The sequence below is a fragment of the Molothrus ater genome, chromosome 3 (assembly GCF_012460135.2).
Source record: "Molothrus ater isolate BHLD 08-10-18 breed brown headed cowbird chromosome 3, BPBGC_Mater_1.1, whole genome shotgun sequence".
NCBI classification, from domain to species: Eukaryota; Metazoa; Chordata; class Aves; order Passeriformes; family Icteridae; genus Molothrus; species Molothrus ater.
The window spans coordinates 53,547,522-53,563,112 of record NC_050480.2 but is presented as its reverse complement, the minus strand read 5'-3'; positions in this window follow the sequence as shown (position 1 = coordinate 53,563,112).

Sequence of the window (15,591 nt, the reverse complement as noted above, 5' to 3'; positions counted from 1 at the left end):
GCAGAAACTTATGTTGTGTTCTGTAGCAGCTCTGAACCAAAAGGAAAGGAAACATAAATGTGTTATTATGACCATCATTGGTATTGCTTTATTTTTGCTCTCTTGATACTTGTGTCCCTGATTCTTTATAGCCTGGCAATACTTAATATAAGACACAGATAAAAAGACTTGTGCAGCTTACACAGCCACCTGTTCCTCTGCTCTGATCTCTCCACTGTATTTTAAGGTGAGATAAACAAGCATTATTACCTACTGCTTGCACTATTACACTTACAGAGTCATGGTGGTTCTCTCTGCAAAACCAAGGTGTGTATTTATTCTTATCCCCCCTTGCTTTGAGGGACTGTAGTTTTGGCAGCTGAGTGTATGTTTTTGTCTGGATGATTTCTGTAAAAATAAGTCATTTATGATTTTTACAGGCTAGTATCTGAGTAGAAAGCTGTGTTGTACTACAAGAGAGATGCCATTTTCTCTAGATGTGTACAGTATGCCATACCTTTTCATAGTTTGCCATGGGAGAGATATTCAGGAGTTTTTCAGTCTCTTTTTTTCTCAGACCTATTCATACAGAATAGAAAGATTACTTTGTCTCATTTTCCATCATTGACAAACACCCTCTTATATCTTTCCATACCACTTAAGCAAATTTTCCTTTACTACATTTTGCCATGAGAACATTCATCTGTCACTTAACAGTTTTGACTCCTGACCTTGTCATGGTCAAGCTAACACCACCTACACACACACACTCATACAAGTACTCTTCACCTATGAGAAGATATTTGCCACATGGTTTGAGAGGAGAGGTCATCCTTTCTCAAGGGGCTGCATTGCCAGCACCATAGTTTGGGGCAGCTGTCCATTGACTCCTGAATCTCTCTGTGGTTATATTCCTGTTTCCCACACCCTTATGTCCCTTTGATTGGCCAGTTGCACAATCCACCTCATCAAGGGCTCCAGGTTCTGTGGCAGAACCAGAGGAAGTCGGTTCGCTCCATTGCAACCATGGCAACACTTTTCAAAGATGCAGCCTACAGTCCTTGTGAATCTTCCAGTTTTCCATGGCAGCCTCCTTTCTCAGAGGCTACATCTACTCCAGGAATAAGTATACTGCAAAACATGTAAGTTGATATTCAATAAAATACATCCTTAGTGTGTACAAAACCATCTGAGCTCTAAACAAGAGTGCAGGACTACATATAGTGCTGTGAACTAATATAAGAATTGAACAAAAGGGAGAGAGGTCATTTTAACTTCTGTTTCAGAAAGGCCCTGTGCCATTAAATCAGCCAAATCTTTATAAATCCAAAATCTCAGTTGTGTTCTCACTTGCTAAAGCACAACCAAAAAAAGCACTTTGGTCTTTAGGTTGCCTGTTTCCTGAAGGTATGAGATTCCTAAGAGACATTTCACTTGGATATACCTGTGGACCTAGGAGGTTAAGAAACAAACATTTTGCTTTGCTGTCCTGCTGTACCAAGCCAAGTTCTCAAATTTAGGGCGCTCATGAATTTTCATAATGTTCAGGAATGACTTGAAATTGTCTCTGTATGTTTTGATAGGGGTTATACTATAGGGCATTCACATGTGAAGTATCAAGAGTTTGAAATAATGCACTCAGAAGAGTGGGAGTAAAAACTTCATGAGCCAAAAATTATTTTGTGGGAGAGAGTGAGGTAGAAGGAAAAAATTTTATGGAACTTTATAGTTTGTGGCATTAAACTCAATGGAAGAGCTTCCACTGCCTGCAGTGGCAGTGGATGTGGGCACTGATATCTATAGTCAGCCTGTAGAATGAAATAACACTAGGTTCAGCAGTAGAGTGTTTTTTACAATGCCTGTGTAGGTACGCATTTCCCAAATGCTAGGTCTCCACCCATGTTCGTTTTCTGAGTTTCTTTTGAGTTGAGCAATGGACACTAGACAGCCTCTTTCCTCTAATGTGCATCACACCTGGCTTCTGTAGCAGCACCATGACACAGGTTTGTTCCACAGGTACTGCTGAAGTTTATCTGTCTATAACCAAATTATTTCCACTGGAATATTTCTTAATGGAAACACTTCTATCACAAGTTGGTAAGAAGTTATTTGACACAGAGCCTAAATTTTGAGTTTAACGTAACAGGAACCCTTTTAACATACTTTATATCACTTGCTTGCAGCCCTTCAACAGGATAGATTTCTTTTTTTCTCACTCACAACTTGCAGATCACCAGTTTGTTCAAGAGCAGGAGATATCTTTCCAACTTGAGAAGCCAGTGCCACTGCTGCCAAATTAACTGGGAGGACGGTTGTTCCATGTGCTCATACTGATTGTATGTGGGACATCTCACTGTACTGAGGGCAGTTTTGTTATTTTAAGTTATAAAGGAGCTTAATTCTCTTCCAGGGTCCAGGGTGAACTCATTTGTCAATGTTATGCATTTCATTATCCTCATCAGCTCATTTGCTTTTCCTGATGGAGAAAAAGGCTGAACCTTGTTTTACTTTATGGAAGTCAGGATTCTTTCTAATTAATGAAGTTTCTGTTTAGCCAGCACTATGAAAGGTGTTCTTTCCACTGTACATGTGTGTGCTGAAGAACACATCTGCTCTCTGGTAATTTTTTTCAGTAGCACCTTTTTGTCTGAGATTAAAAGGATCCGCTCCTAAGTCCTGGACTGAGAGCTGTGCTTCTGAAGGAGAAATTACTCTTTTAAGAGATTCCCAAGAGCTGTAGCCAACCACAGCATACTGTAGATGTTACACTTTTTATACATTGCATCTTTGCCAATATTTGAATACAAGCCATAATTCAGTGGGAGCATAAATAACTTCCATTCAGAGAGATGGATGCTGTGGTATCAGGCCAAATGGTAAGCCTTGTCAGTGCCTGCATTTTCACTTTATCGATCACACAGCATAATATGATGCTTCTTATTTAAATCCTTCATGCAGATGTTGTACTGGGTTAATTGACAAGCAACTGGATTTGATAATACGTATAATGCTGTAGCAGGCATTGATTCTTGGATAGTGTGGATGTGCATGTAAGTGATCATAGGGTTATGATTCTCAGCAGTGGGAGATGAATAAGTCTGTGGGTTGCAATGTAAATTTAAGCTGCTGAGGGGTGAGCATTAACTTACATGCCAGTTTAGATTGATATAATAATTCTTTATAGGGACAGAGCATGATTGGCTGTAAAAGAGTTGTCCTTGTACCTGAATTGTTTCAGAGCAGCAGAGCTTTGTGCTGAGCTAACAGCATGCTGTTAGGAATCAGTACCGATGTAAACACGGAGAATGATGGCTTTATGTTGGCCGTTATGTCATGCAGTATTTCACAGTTGTTGAAATCATTTCATTTTCAACCAGGTTGCTTTGTCAGTCTATCAGCAAAGACTAAGCAAAGTGCAGCATTGAAAACGAAATTAAACTCCCAGCTCTCCAGATACATAAGTGGTAGCACTTTTGTTGAGCTGGAATTCTGTAAGAATGCTTACTACAAAGTCATTTGCTGCTTCGCTTTTTTCTCTGAAGTTCATCATAGCTATATTGTTAAGTTTTTACATTAATTTATGCCACTCTCCTTAGTGAGAGGGAACAAGGAGGTAAATAAGGAACAAGGAAAGGAGATAAATAAGGAGAAGAGGAAAACAGGACACAGGGAAGGTCTATAATGAGACAAGAATTAGGAAGGAGAAATAGGTGACATCAGAAGAGCAAAAGATGAAGGAAGGAACAGTAGATCACAGAAATTGCAAAAACAAGGGAGATGTTAAAGTGAAAAATAAAATAGGGGACATTAATATAGGAGATAGAAAAAATGTAAGAAACATCTTTAATTTCTTGCAGGAATATTGAAATTTGTTGGTAGCAATCCTGCTTGCAGTAGTTCTCCGTGTTTGGCTCAAACCTTAGAAGCACACCTCTATATGAGTCTCCCCATTTCTTTTTGGCACCTGGCTTGCTCATGTATAGGACTAGGCCTCCAGAGGTCAGAGGAGAATGGGTTTCTAATAAAGCTCCTCCATACCAGAGTTCAAAAGCTCTCCCACAATGTAATACACAATGAAAACTGACACCACCAAATGGCTGTAGTTTCCCTCTTTCTTTCTCTGGATGTTACATGCTTTTTTTTGGCATCTGCATATCTGACTTTAGTTTTTCCGTTGAGTATTTAGCATGCGGTATGAAGAAGTAAGCTATAGCCAAATATATATGTTTATATATCAAAAACTACAAAAACATAGGTTTTTGTGAGGTTTTTTTCCTAATTCTGTGAGAATAAGCAAATGTGAGGCACTTCCTCTATTATGTACATTTATATGGGCTGTGTGGTCAGAGGTGCTTAGCAGTGAATTTGGCTCAGGGCAAGGGAACAACAGCAGTAATTTGAGGGGAGATTTACTCCTGTTAACACTTTTCAGAACTGGCAATAAAATCAGCTCAGTGCTCTCAAGATAGGGAGAGCTGGATTTTAAGCAAAATATGGAAGATGTATTATCAACCTGAAGAATGATCCCGTGAAAAACTGTTTATTATTAATACCTAAAAAAATCCATACATATTTCCAACAAATAAATGATAATGAGAGGACTGCTCCCTTTTCCTAGAAGTGATTGCATTTTCTTTGCCCTTCTGGTTTGGCTGCTTTTAGGCTATTGCTTATGTAAAACAGAACACCTCCTAAGCCATCGTTTACTAAACAATCTCTGGCTTCTGATCTCACGCTACACAAGAAGGTAAATTGTATTCTGTGTGAGAAGCTTTAAACGTGAGCGTAATGGAAAGGGGATATTCAATGAAACAAAGACACACCTCCAGAAACAACAAAGACAGTAAGTTTGAGCTATTAAATTTGAATTTCAAAGTTGAAAAGTAGGATTCAAAAATGGAAAAAAGACATCAGCTTTCATTAGCCCCACAGGTATTTATTTTACCAATTTGTATTTTGCTTTTCTCTTCTCTTAGCAAACCTGTGTGGCAGAGTTTGTTGAAGGAGGAGGACAATTCTGCTCTGAAACAATGGAATGCTTTTCTGAGAGATCAGCTTCCAAAGGTGACAATCTGGGGTCACAGCAGGGATGCTGAGTGCTCAGTCCAGAGTGCTCTTAAACAAGAGGGGATTCTCATAGCTATGAGCTGTCAGCAATGAAGTCATGACCACATCCAGCTGTGCTATCAGTAAGATAGGTTGCTCAGCTGCAGGCTGTACCTCTGACTTGTGAGCACACAGGCACTGGCCTTAAGGGCTATCCAGGCACACTGGTAAATTTGTGCTTCATGACAAGTGGGATAATCTCATCTTCAGTCTGCAGACCAACTCCATGCAAAAAGCATCTGGTTTATTAGATGGTGGTGCCCGTCCACTGATGTGTCATAAAGTAGGCAAATGTCAAAGTGTTTGTGTACTGTATGTGGACAGAGAGTCTTCTGTGATAGCCATCAGCTGAGAGGGAGAAACCAGCTCAGTCCCAGGTTCCAAAAAGGTGTAAGAGCTATTCTTGCTCCTATAGGCACAGGTAATTAATCTTGTCTGTCATGTCAGAGCTGTTGAGAATAGCTACAGGCAAAGTGTTGCAATACAGGAATCACTCCAAGGAGTTACTGCAGTGGAGTTTGGCCCACACTAAGTCAGTAGGGTTAGAAGTGTAAGGCCGAATGAGAGAAAATCTGTGGACAGTAGCATATGGGACTGGACATACTGTTGAACAGTCAAGCACTAATATTTGAATTATGGTGAATTATTCTCTGTCATCTGCATGTCCCTAGCAGAATAAGTGGAGGTAGAAGTAAAATGAAGGCATAAATTGGACATTTTGCTTTAGATCCTGTGCTTTTGTATTAGCCAGCTTGGTCCAGCCTAATACATACAGGGTCATCACCAAAACCATGCACCAAGCTGAGTCTGAGGCTGCCCACCTGGCATTTGCCTGGCAGCTGTATAGGCTGTAGTATTGTGTGTCAAGGCAGAGAAATACCTCTTCCAAGACGGAATGTCTTTTCTTATATTAGTCATCGGGATGTGCCAGAAACATGCTTAGCTTACTCAGAAGGACTGGGCAGGAAAATCAGTAACTCTTCTCAGAAATTATGATGTAATTGCCTTTTCTCCCTGGAATCAGGCACAGAAGTCCCTGGCAGAGAGCAATACCTGAGAAAGCTCTACAGTGAAAAAGCATTCATATTCCTCAAAACAAAACAGCTGAAAAAAATACAAGGATCAGCAAAAGATGCTTCTTCTAAGGAACACTTTGTGCAAATTTGCTTCACAATTAGACAGTCAGAAGGCACCTAACATGCTTGCCCAGAACCTGTCTAAGAGAGGGACCCGGGAGCAGCCTATTCTGTCTGTGGCAGAGGAGGGAATTGGAGCTTTCTCATGGGTAATTTACAAACATCCAAAAGAGATCCCTCCTTGTACTCTGGGGGCTGAAGGCCCAGTTAGTTATGGAATAAACGCGATCAGTATTTTGCACGGTGCTGTGTCACACACAGTGTGTTCTTCTTAGACAGCCATGCCTGGCACCTGCATTGTTTTCCTCATTCATCATACACCGGGCGTGCATTCCTGACAGCACCGTAGGAAATTGTATTCTTCATACTGAAATGCATATATCTACCTGTCAGAAGCCCACATGTTGTCCCAATAAGGGCCAAGGCTTAACTGCTTCTTAGTAGTCTGGTGCAGAAGCACACATTACACAACTACCCTCTGTGTTCAAACGAGCCAGTACCTCAGACAGAGGCTGTTGCAAACCAGGATGGCAGCTGTCTGTGGATATAATCGCCACTGAAGACATACTGCCAGGGCTTCTGTGTCCTGGTTGCACAGCTAGGGGCAGAGCACTCAAATATTTCTAAAGCTAGATATGCAAATGCCTCTGGAATGAAGCCTTTTACAGTTCTGCTCTCATTAACCTGATTTGCATATGTAAATGACCTCTTGCCACATGATAATGAGGTCTGCTCATGCAGAGATGTTCAGCATATAAGCAGAGGGTTTTCAGTGACAATCGGAGCATTTTGGCTAAAGCAATTGGTACAGAGACAGGACCAAGAAAGAGGTAGACACAGAATCCAGGGATAACAGGGCAAGGAAGCAGAAGGAAGCTAAAAAAATCAAATATTGTAGATGCCTCTTCCAAATGCCAAGGGCATCTGCAGTTCTAATGCCTTACTGGAGCAATTTCATAGAGGAGCCTGTGAAATGAGAGCAGTTGGAGAACACTGACAATTGGGAAGTGACCTGTGGCATGGAGCTACTCAGAAAATAGTGCATTTCTGGCTCTCCTAGAACAGCAAGTGCATGGTCTAGCATTCACTGGCTAGTTTAAAGCAGCCTCTTCCAGTTACTCCTGTGAGCACCACCACAAAGAACAGAGAGTAGACACGTGGGGGTGGGTCTCTATCTAATAATTTCTCTGTGCATACCTCTTTGCCACTGTCACACTCCTCCTGAGGTGACATTTCTCACCACAATATGCTGCTTAGCTTCTCATCAGGGATATTTTATACTTTTGCCTTGCTCAGTGTATGTGGAGGCACGACAAAATCCCTCCTAGGTTACCCTCCTTGGATACCGTGCCACTTTTAGAGAAGAAATGACTGCTTATCTCCTGAGATATCTGTATTCCTACTTGCTATGTTTAACTCTTGGTTCCTGGTCCTGCCACAGAGCACTCAGCTGCAGAGGATTTGCTGACTCAGAGCTCTGCAAAACCTACCTGATCAAGCACCATCCTTATCCAGCTCAGAAAAAAGGGAGTGATCAGTTCCACTCAAGACTCACACAAGGTAGGAATACATTCATCCTTTCAAAGGAGGAAATGGCTTTGGAGGCCAGGTCTTCTCAAGGCTGACTGGGAGCCAGTGTGGCTGGTAGCCAGTATCTACTATTGCCAGTGACAAAAAAAAAAAAAATTAAAAAAAAATTTAAAAAAATTAAGTGGGCTAACTCAGACTTTGCCTGTGAAAAACCTTTCCTTTGTCCAGTCAGTTGACTGTCAGTTTGTATTGGTACTTGGGAAGTCAGGTGTGGTTGGTCTCTTTTTGTCACTGGAAAAATAATAGTAGCCAGGACCAAATGTCCATAACCAGCCCTATTTATAGCTGGTAAGCAACCAAACTGAGGTTTAAGGAAATAGCGTAGCAGTGCATGTCACAGTCAATTAAAAAGAAGTTGTGTACCTATCTTCTTGAACAAGCCAGAGTTAGCTGAGTTAAGTTAAAGTAACAGTGAAGGCAAAGCAACTTGGATATTGGATTAATATAGAAAGTTGAATTCAAGCCTATTGAGGAAATTAGTTCATCTCATTAATACTTTTGCTTCACTCCCACTCACACCAAAGGGGAGATAATGCATATGGGAGACAGAGAAACCCGACACGCTTGTATTTCATTACCTGTCCACTGCTGACAGAAATATATGCAGTATGACTACAAGCAATGGTTAACTTCAAAGCACTAAAAACTGACTGTCAAACATGCCCCATCCTTTTTGCACATCAGTAGGCAGTTCCTGGAGCAGCAACTGGCCCAAGCCCAATTCATCTGTGCTCCACCCTTTACAATATGGGCATTACATGGAGAAACTACAGTGTACTCCCTATGCATCATGTCCACCATGAAGAGATTAAATCAAGAGATTCAATCTTATTGTATTCACACAGTCAGTATTGCATTTCACAGCCAACAATATCATCCAGACTCATGACTGTCCCTTTCTTAAAAGCCTTAAGGTTTGGGCCCTAGTTTTTCTAAGGTTATATTCCAAAGCCTTCTCAACACTGAATGCTCAGCTTTTAAGAAAAACAACAGTATTGCATATCTGTGCTAATATTAAATTGTTTGGTGGTTGTAAGAAAAGAATAATGTGCAGAACCACCTACAAATGAGCAGTGTCTAAAGAGCTTAGTCTGGGCCTGGTGGCTTATTCATATAAATAAATCAGAAGGATCTGGCAGAGCACGCAGGGTCTTTTGAGTGTTTCTGTATAGCCTGTCTGAGCAGCAAGCCCTTAACCACACACTCAAACAGCCTCTGGGAGCACTCAGGCTATTTGGGCAACTAACAACCTGTCCTAAAACTGAACCTTCAAGCATTTGCCATTTAAAAAAGGCTGTCAGCCCACTAAGCCAGAAGCTCATGGAATTCTCTCACTTATTTGGTGCCATCTTTAAAACATCTTTTGTTTAACTTTATTTTTAGCTTTTTAGTAGGCAGGCTTTTTTTTTTTCCTTGTTTTTAGAGGCTTTAAAGAGTTTTATGAGGCTATTCCAGGAGAAGATATTTAATTAATTCCAGACCTTTTTCTTCCCCCTCTTTTGTTCAATTTAGGTATACCATCTACATACCTGTCTATAACAACTGAGGTAAAAATCCTATGAGACTTCTAAGAAGCTTGGTTCATCTTTCATTAGATCACAGCAGAACTGAACCATATCCTCTCATTGCTAGACAGTTTTTGAACTAGGCTTTTCCCAGTCTCACTGGGGTATATATGTGAGCTGGAAAGCTTCACAATGCATTAAGATTTCATGAGGGCCTAATTCTGTTCTCTGTTGCACTGCCCTGAATCTTCAGTGCACAGCACTTCTGCTTCAGTGTCACATAACTGGGAATACAGTAAGGCTCCCAAGCTCCACTGAATGGACCATCTGAAAACCAGTGTTCTAGCCATGCTATTTGTGATTTTTATCTTGAGCAAACAAAAGTTTAGTGTCATTACTTCATTCCTGTTAGATAAGTGTTTGGGACACAGGAAAGACGTTTTGGCTTATAGAGAAAACTTTTCTTCCAAATGTGCTCTTTTCTTTGTTTTAGGAAAAAAAAAAAAAAAAAAGAAAAACCAAGAAAACCCCACCAAAACAAAGGCATTTTGACAGATCTTATTATGTATTACATGGTCAATGGCCTTTCATTATTTTGTCATGGATTGGTTGCATCTGGCGCTTCTGTAGGAAGTCATACAAGAAGGCACAGAATTCTTCCCTTCTTGGTCTGCCCTATGACAGGATATAATTGCAGACTCTGCTTTTGTGAAGAAGTAGCAGCTCAGAACAGGACTTGGACATCTTGTAGACCTGGGACCAGCAAGGACTTTGACTCAACATACCATTATTAGAAGCAAAGACAAGACAAAATAATTGTCACAGAAACAGTTCCCAGCTCCCACAAAGAGCTGTGGGCACCTCAGTTTCTCCTGTTCCTGTCTGTAGCATACAATTTAGTCACATAAAAAAAAAAAAAGGCTGTGGTTTTAAGTAGTAGCTGATGAGAAACTGAGTAGATGGAGGAGTTCTTAATTAAGTAATTAGACAAATAAGAGGGGAAAGGATAATATGATACAAAGTGATGAATAGAATAGAAAAAGTAGGTCAGGAATTTCTGTTCTCCCTATATCATGATGCAAGAAAAAATGACATGCAATGAAGTTCAAAGGTGAGAAATTCAAAGTCAAGGAGGATATGGTGTCATGAAACCAGTAATTATCTAGGGGAAGCCTTTCGCTTCTGGAAGTCCCTGATGCCAAGAATTTATCATGTTGAGCATTGAGGTTAAACTATCCAGAATTACCATACAGATAATAACAGCTTTACAAAGTGAATTAAACCTCCCTTCTTGTTTTAATCCAGTCCTAAATAGAAAGTCCTTCAGCTTTGACACCTTCCTTTGAGCTATCTGGTAACAGCCACCATCCAAGATAGGTCAGTGGAGCAGTGAGATCTGAGTCGCCTGCTGATTCTTGTTCTCTTATGTCCATATAAAAGTCACCTTTATAATTGCTTCAGAGGGCAGGACAAAGTCCCATCCCAGGGATATTTACAGCCTTGTCTTGCCTCTAAGAGCTAAAGCCCCCTAAAAATGAAAGTAGAAATTAATTTCTACAACCTCAGGAGATACCTAGCCTGAGGACTTGCCCCCTGCAACAAATACCTGCACACCCATTGAGATTTTCAGAGGCATCCATGTTACCTGTCTTGGAAAATGGGGCATCCTTCTGCTGATGTCTAAGTCCCTGGATGCTTCTCATGCCACCAGGAGCTCAAATATCTGAGGCTTCTTTATTGCTGCTGTCCATCAGAACAGATTTGCTGCAAATGCACACCTTTTCTGCAACTTACATATTATTCCAGACATTCAAAACCAACTCTCTCAAGCTGACCCAAGTGTGTTATGGTGCATTTAAATCTGGTGTAAATCATGAATTTGCTGAGGACAAGCTGCTTTATATTTTCAATAAACTTTTGATTCATGTTTTTTAAGTGTACTTTAGAGTTTTACACACTTTCATCAAAACCAGATGATTTGGTTATTTTCTATGTTCATCTACACCACCGCTTTGCCTTCATGTTTACAGCAGCTATTAAAACAGATGAAAATCATCATGTGCTTCAGACAGATCAGGGTAATCACATCCACCAGTGTAACACATTAATTTTCAGCCTATTCCAGCAAGAGATGCAAGAAAGAAATCATCAAGACTGAAAACTATTGGATATAGTTGTATTACCTGGAGCAAAGGGATGCAGGTCTCTTGGAGGCTGGTGGCATTCTGTGTGATGAGGTGATGACTTCTTGTCATATTTCTACAAGTGCTACCTGATGAAACTGATAGCATCAATATCAGTTCAGCTGGCACTTAAATCCAGAAAATATTTTTATGTTTCTAAATAAATATATTTTCTTTTGTCCTAGAGACAATATTACAGACTGCAGCTCTCAGACAATATTACTGACATGCACCTTCCTGACATGGTATGCTGAAATGCAGTAATACAGTAAAGGAATTTGCATTCTGTATTAATTTGGAAACATATAAATCTACCTTAGTAAAAGATAATGCTAAAATCAGTTTGAAGGAACACAATTTAAGACAAACCACATCTCATCAAAATACTTAAGTGTTGTTAAAAGTTTATGCCAGACAGGGAAACTAACAGTAGCACAAGAACTGAAGGACTGCAGCAGTTTAAAGAGAGACTTCTGCCAGAACAGCACGTGTTGGAGCTGTTCAACCTGATATCAGGCATATCTGCAGGCTTGTCCAAAATGTTCATTTAGCCTGAAAGTTGTCAGGCCCTGGTCTTACAGTGAAACAAACGTGTGCACTGATTGATTTTTTCAGACTTCAACAGCCAATTATTTTCATGAAGCTTCTTCCTCCTGTGAAGCAAAAATGGTAACTTTGGTTACTATCTTCTGCAATATCATAGATTTTCCCAAGAAAGAGCCACACCTTACAAATAGAGTTGGAAAGGTATCCTGGCTAAACGCAACAGTGTTAGTGTGAATCCCTCCTGGAAGATGCTAAATCCATGAGGCCATTTTTTATCATGGAACCATTATAGACACAAGGTTTTAACCACTGCATGTGCCAAGTAGTTTTCATCTTCACAGGAATTTTTTACAAACTCTTTGACCACACATTCAGTTTGTGTAAGATAAGTTTCCAGCAATTAATTTCATTTGCAAAGTTAAATATCATCAGTGTAAAGTGACATCCTAAGCAAAATCCAGCCTGTTCTAGGGTAAAGAAAAAAAAAAAAAGTAAAGGAAGTCTGCTCTAGAACAATGATATGGGCATTCTAAGAGGTTATGCCAACAAACAGTACAGTGGTAAACAGAGTGCCGTGATCATCTTCTGTAGCTTTAAGGTGAACTTCTGCCTTTCTGTATTCTCCTGAGTACTTACTTGGTGATAACAAGTCTGTAAAGTATTTGTAATCTCTTTGCTTTGGGCATCACTGATGTTATGCACATAGACAACCATCTGTACTTCTATTTCACAGAAGGCTGAAAAAATGATAGTTTCAGTTGTGAGCTGTGTTATTGGTGAACAGAAGACTTCTCCAGCATTTCTATTTATGATTTCTAGGATTAATTCAAGCTTCCAGTACATCCTGGGACTATGTCCATCCCCAGAAATTACTTCAGATATTCAAAATATAGTTTTACAAAATAGTTGTTTATCTGTGTTTTTGTCAAGGAATAGGAAGAAATCAGAATGGTTAAGTGATATGCAAAAAACACTCAACCTTCAAATTGCAGGACTTCAAAGATATCTTTGAAAGAGGATACTTGGCAATGAGGAAAATGTATATGCATCTCAAAAAACTTTAAACAGTAAATTGAAAGACTTCACTAAAACATCCTTTCACAGTAGCTTTCCTATGGCTGTACAAAAATACAGACACCCATGCAAATGCAGGGGAAAGGAGAAATCACAGTGCAATTTGGGGAGTTCAATTACTCATTCCAGTACATTGAATTCACAATTTTATCATAAAGTAATACGGTTTTGTAGAATTTCATTCCTCACCAGTGTTTCAATATCTTCAAATGAGATAAATCTGTAGGAATGTATTTCTAGTTTCTCAGCATGTTTCAGGTAGATTTTTGGAGTGAAGTAAAAAGGTGAAAATATATTTTCTGTTGTACACATATAAGTGCAAAATCAGCTTTTCTCTCAAGCACTACAAATAAACATGAACAGCTCAAAATCTCATCAATGGGCATGGGTTGTCCATTTCAAGAAAAGCTGAAATGAAGGAGGAAGAAATGACTGGGGGAGAAATGGTTTATGGTATTTTGGTTTTTATTTTATTGCTAGAAACTGCTGTCTCTTTACATTTTCTTCTCCTGAAAAAGAGGCTGTGCTCAGTGACTAAATCTGTCCTCTCAAGGGAGCATGCATTACTACTGCAGCAGCAGAGTGGAGGCAGCCCAAGCCCAGAGTTAGTCTCAGAGACTAATCAGCTCTTTTCTTAATATCAAGAACTCAATTCCAACTTCTTGTTTTATTGCTGCCTTATAACAAGGAAAAAGAAAAATAAACGAAGTTACAAGAACTGAATGATAAATTAAGCATATAAAGTCAAGACAGAGGGAATTAATTACTTATTTAAAGATTTGCACAGCTCTAAGCAGCAGTGTTCATGCTAACTTCTTATGCTGTTTTAACCTTCTCTGCTCTGATTCCAGACCCATGGCTTTGGAGTTTCTAGGCTAATTTTCTTTTCATTAAGATGTGGTGACAACAGCCATTCTTTCCTAGCACAGAAACTTCCATTGGTCTTAGTCCTTTAGTTTTGATGCATTGTCTTTTCTTTTGCTCACCTTTCCTGCCACTGTAGAAGTTTGGCAGAGCAGTGGGTAGGTGATTTATAGACAGCTTTGGATTCTTCTATACTTCCTTTATTAAATGGAGCAAGATATTTAATTAGTTCATCATAGCTGGCTTGGATGCAGCTTTCATCATTAAAGTTTGTCAGCTGTCCACATCTGGAGGAGTACTCATGGTATTGCTTCCCAGGTCTACCAGCCCATGTCCTATTATTCAGGGGCCTTTATGTCTCTGTGCCATTTCCTCCCCTCTGCTCCAGCAAAGCTAGAATGTGAACACATTCATGTTCTCACTTGAATTTCCCTCAAAGGGGTATTTCCCCGTTGAGAAAGGGCCAAGAAACACAATACAGCTAGAACTATATTATCTCCATGGACCTGAAGTGCACCGAAGAAAAAGGAACTCTGAAAATTGCAGAGTCTGAGGCAGTGCCCCAAAAGAGAAAAACAAGTGTTAAAATGCATTGCAGAGATAGACTCTCCTGGAAAGTGGCATGAAGCCAAATATAAGGGACTGGTAAGTGAACACAGCCCACCTCCCAGTCTGTAAGCATTTCATTTAGCTATAAAAGCTGTGGCACCCAAGCAGAGTATGAGCTGATACAAATAAAAGCCAAGCCTTTGTCCAGCAATGATCAGATATTTTCATTAGCTTAGTGTCATCTGTGCTCAGTGACACATAACACGCATGCATGAAAGTAGTCACAGATCTGGAGACCTGAAAGTCTAGTCAAGTCTCAGGCTTCTGGTTCAGGCATTTATGTGAGTGACTTTGAGAAGTCTTTCAGTCTTTTTGTTTTGATTTGGTTTATTTGTCTATTGAGTTTTTGGTGGTGCTGGAGGTATTACAAATACCTTCCACTTCACTGTTCTTGTGGTTTAGTAGTCAAACTTCCCCTATTAGGTAGAACATTTAACTGGAAGAGTAGCTGAAGCAACAAGACAAAATATGGATTTAAGAAAATCCCTCTAAGGACAGCGAGTAGAATAGGTGGTCAGGCCTAACAAATACTGACAGCCAGACCTCTGTATGCTGTCTCTTTTACCATCTATATTCATCACTCTCATAAAATGGGTCTAGATAGCTGTGATGATAGCTGGGCAGCCTATTTCACAAGTATAGAAGTCACAGCTATTTAACAAGTGCATTTTCTAAGAGTCGGCATGGAGCTTGCATGGGTAAAGTGCAATCTATGTCACACATTCCTGCTAATGACCTAAAGGACTATGCTCTAACAGCAGAAGAAGGGAAAATTAATCTTCACCACAATTGTTCCATTTCTCAAACTTCTTTTTAGCAAAGATATAAATTGTGCCAAATATCTATCAGTTTTATGATGACAAGACCATCAAACTTGTTTCATTAAACACCCTCCCCCCCTCTTACAACTGTCTAAACAAGATTTTTCCATTTAGTGCCCTATCAATCCAGAATTATGATTATTCAGTAACTGAGGGGATCTCTTGTATTTAAATATTA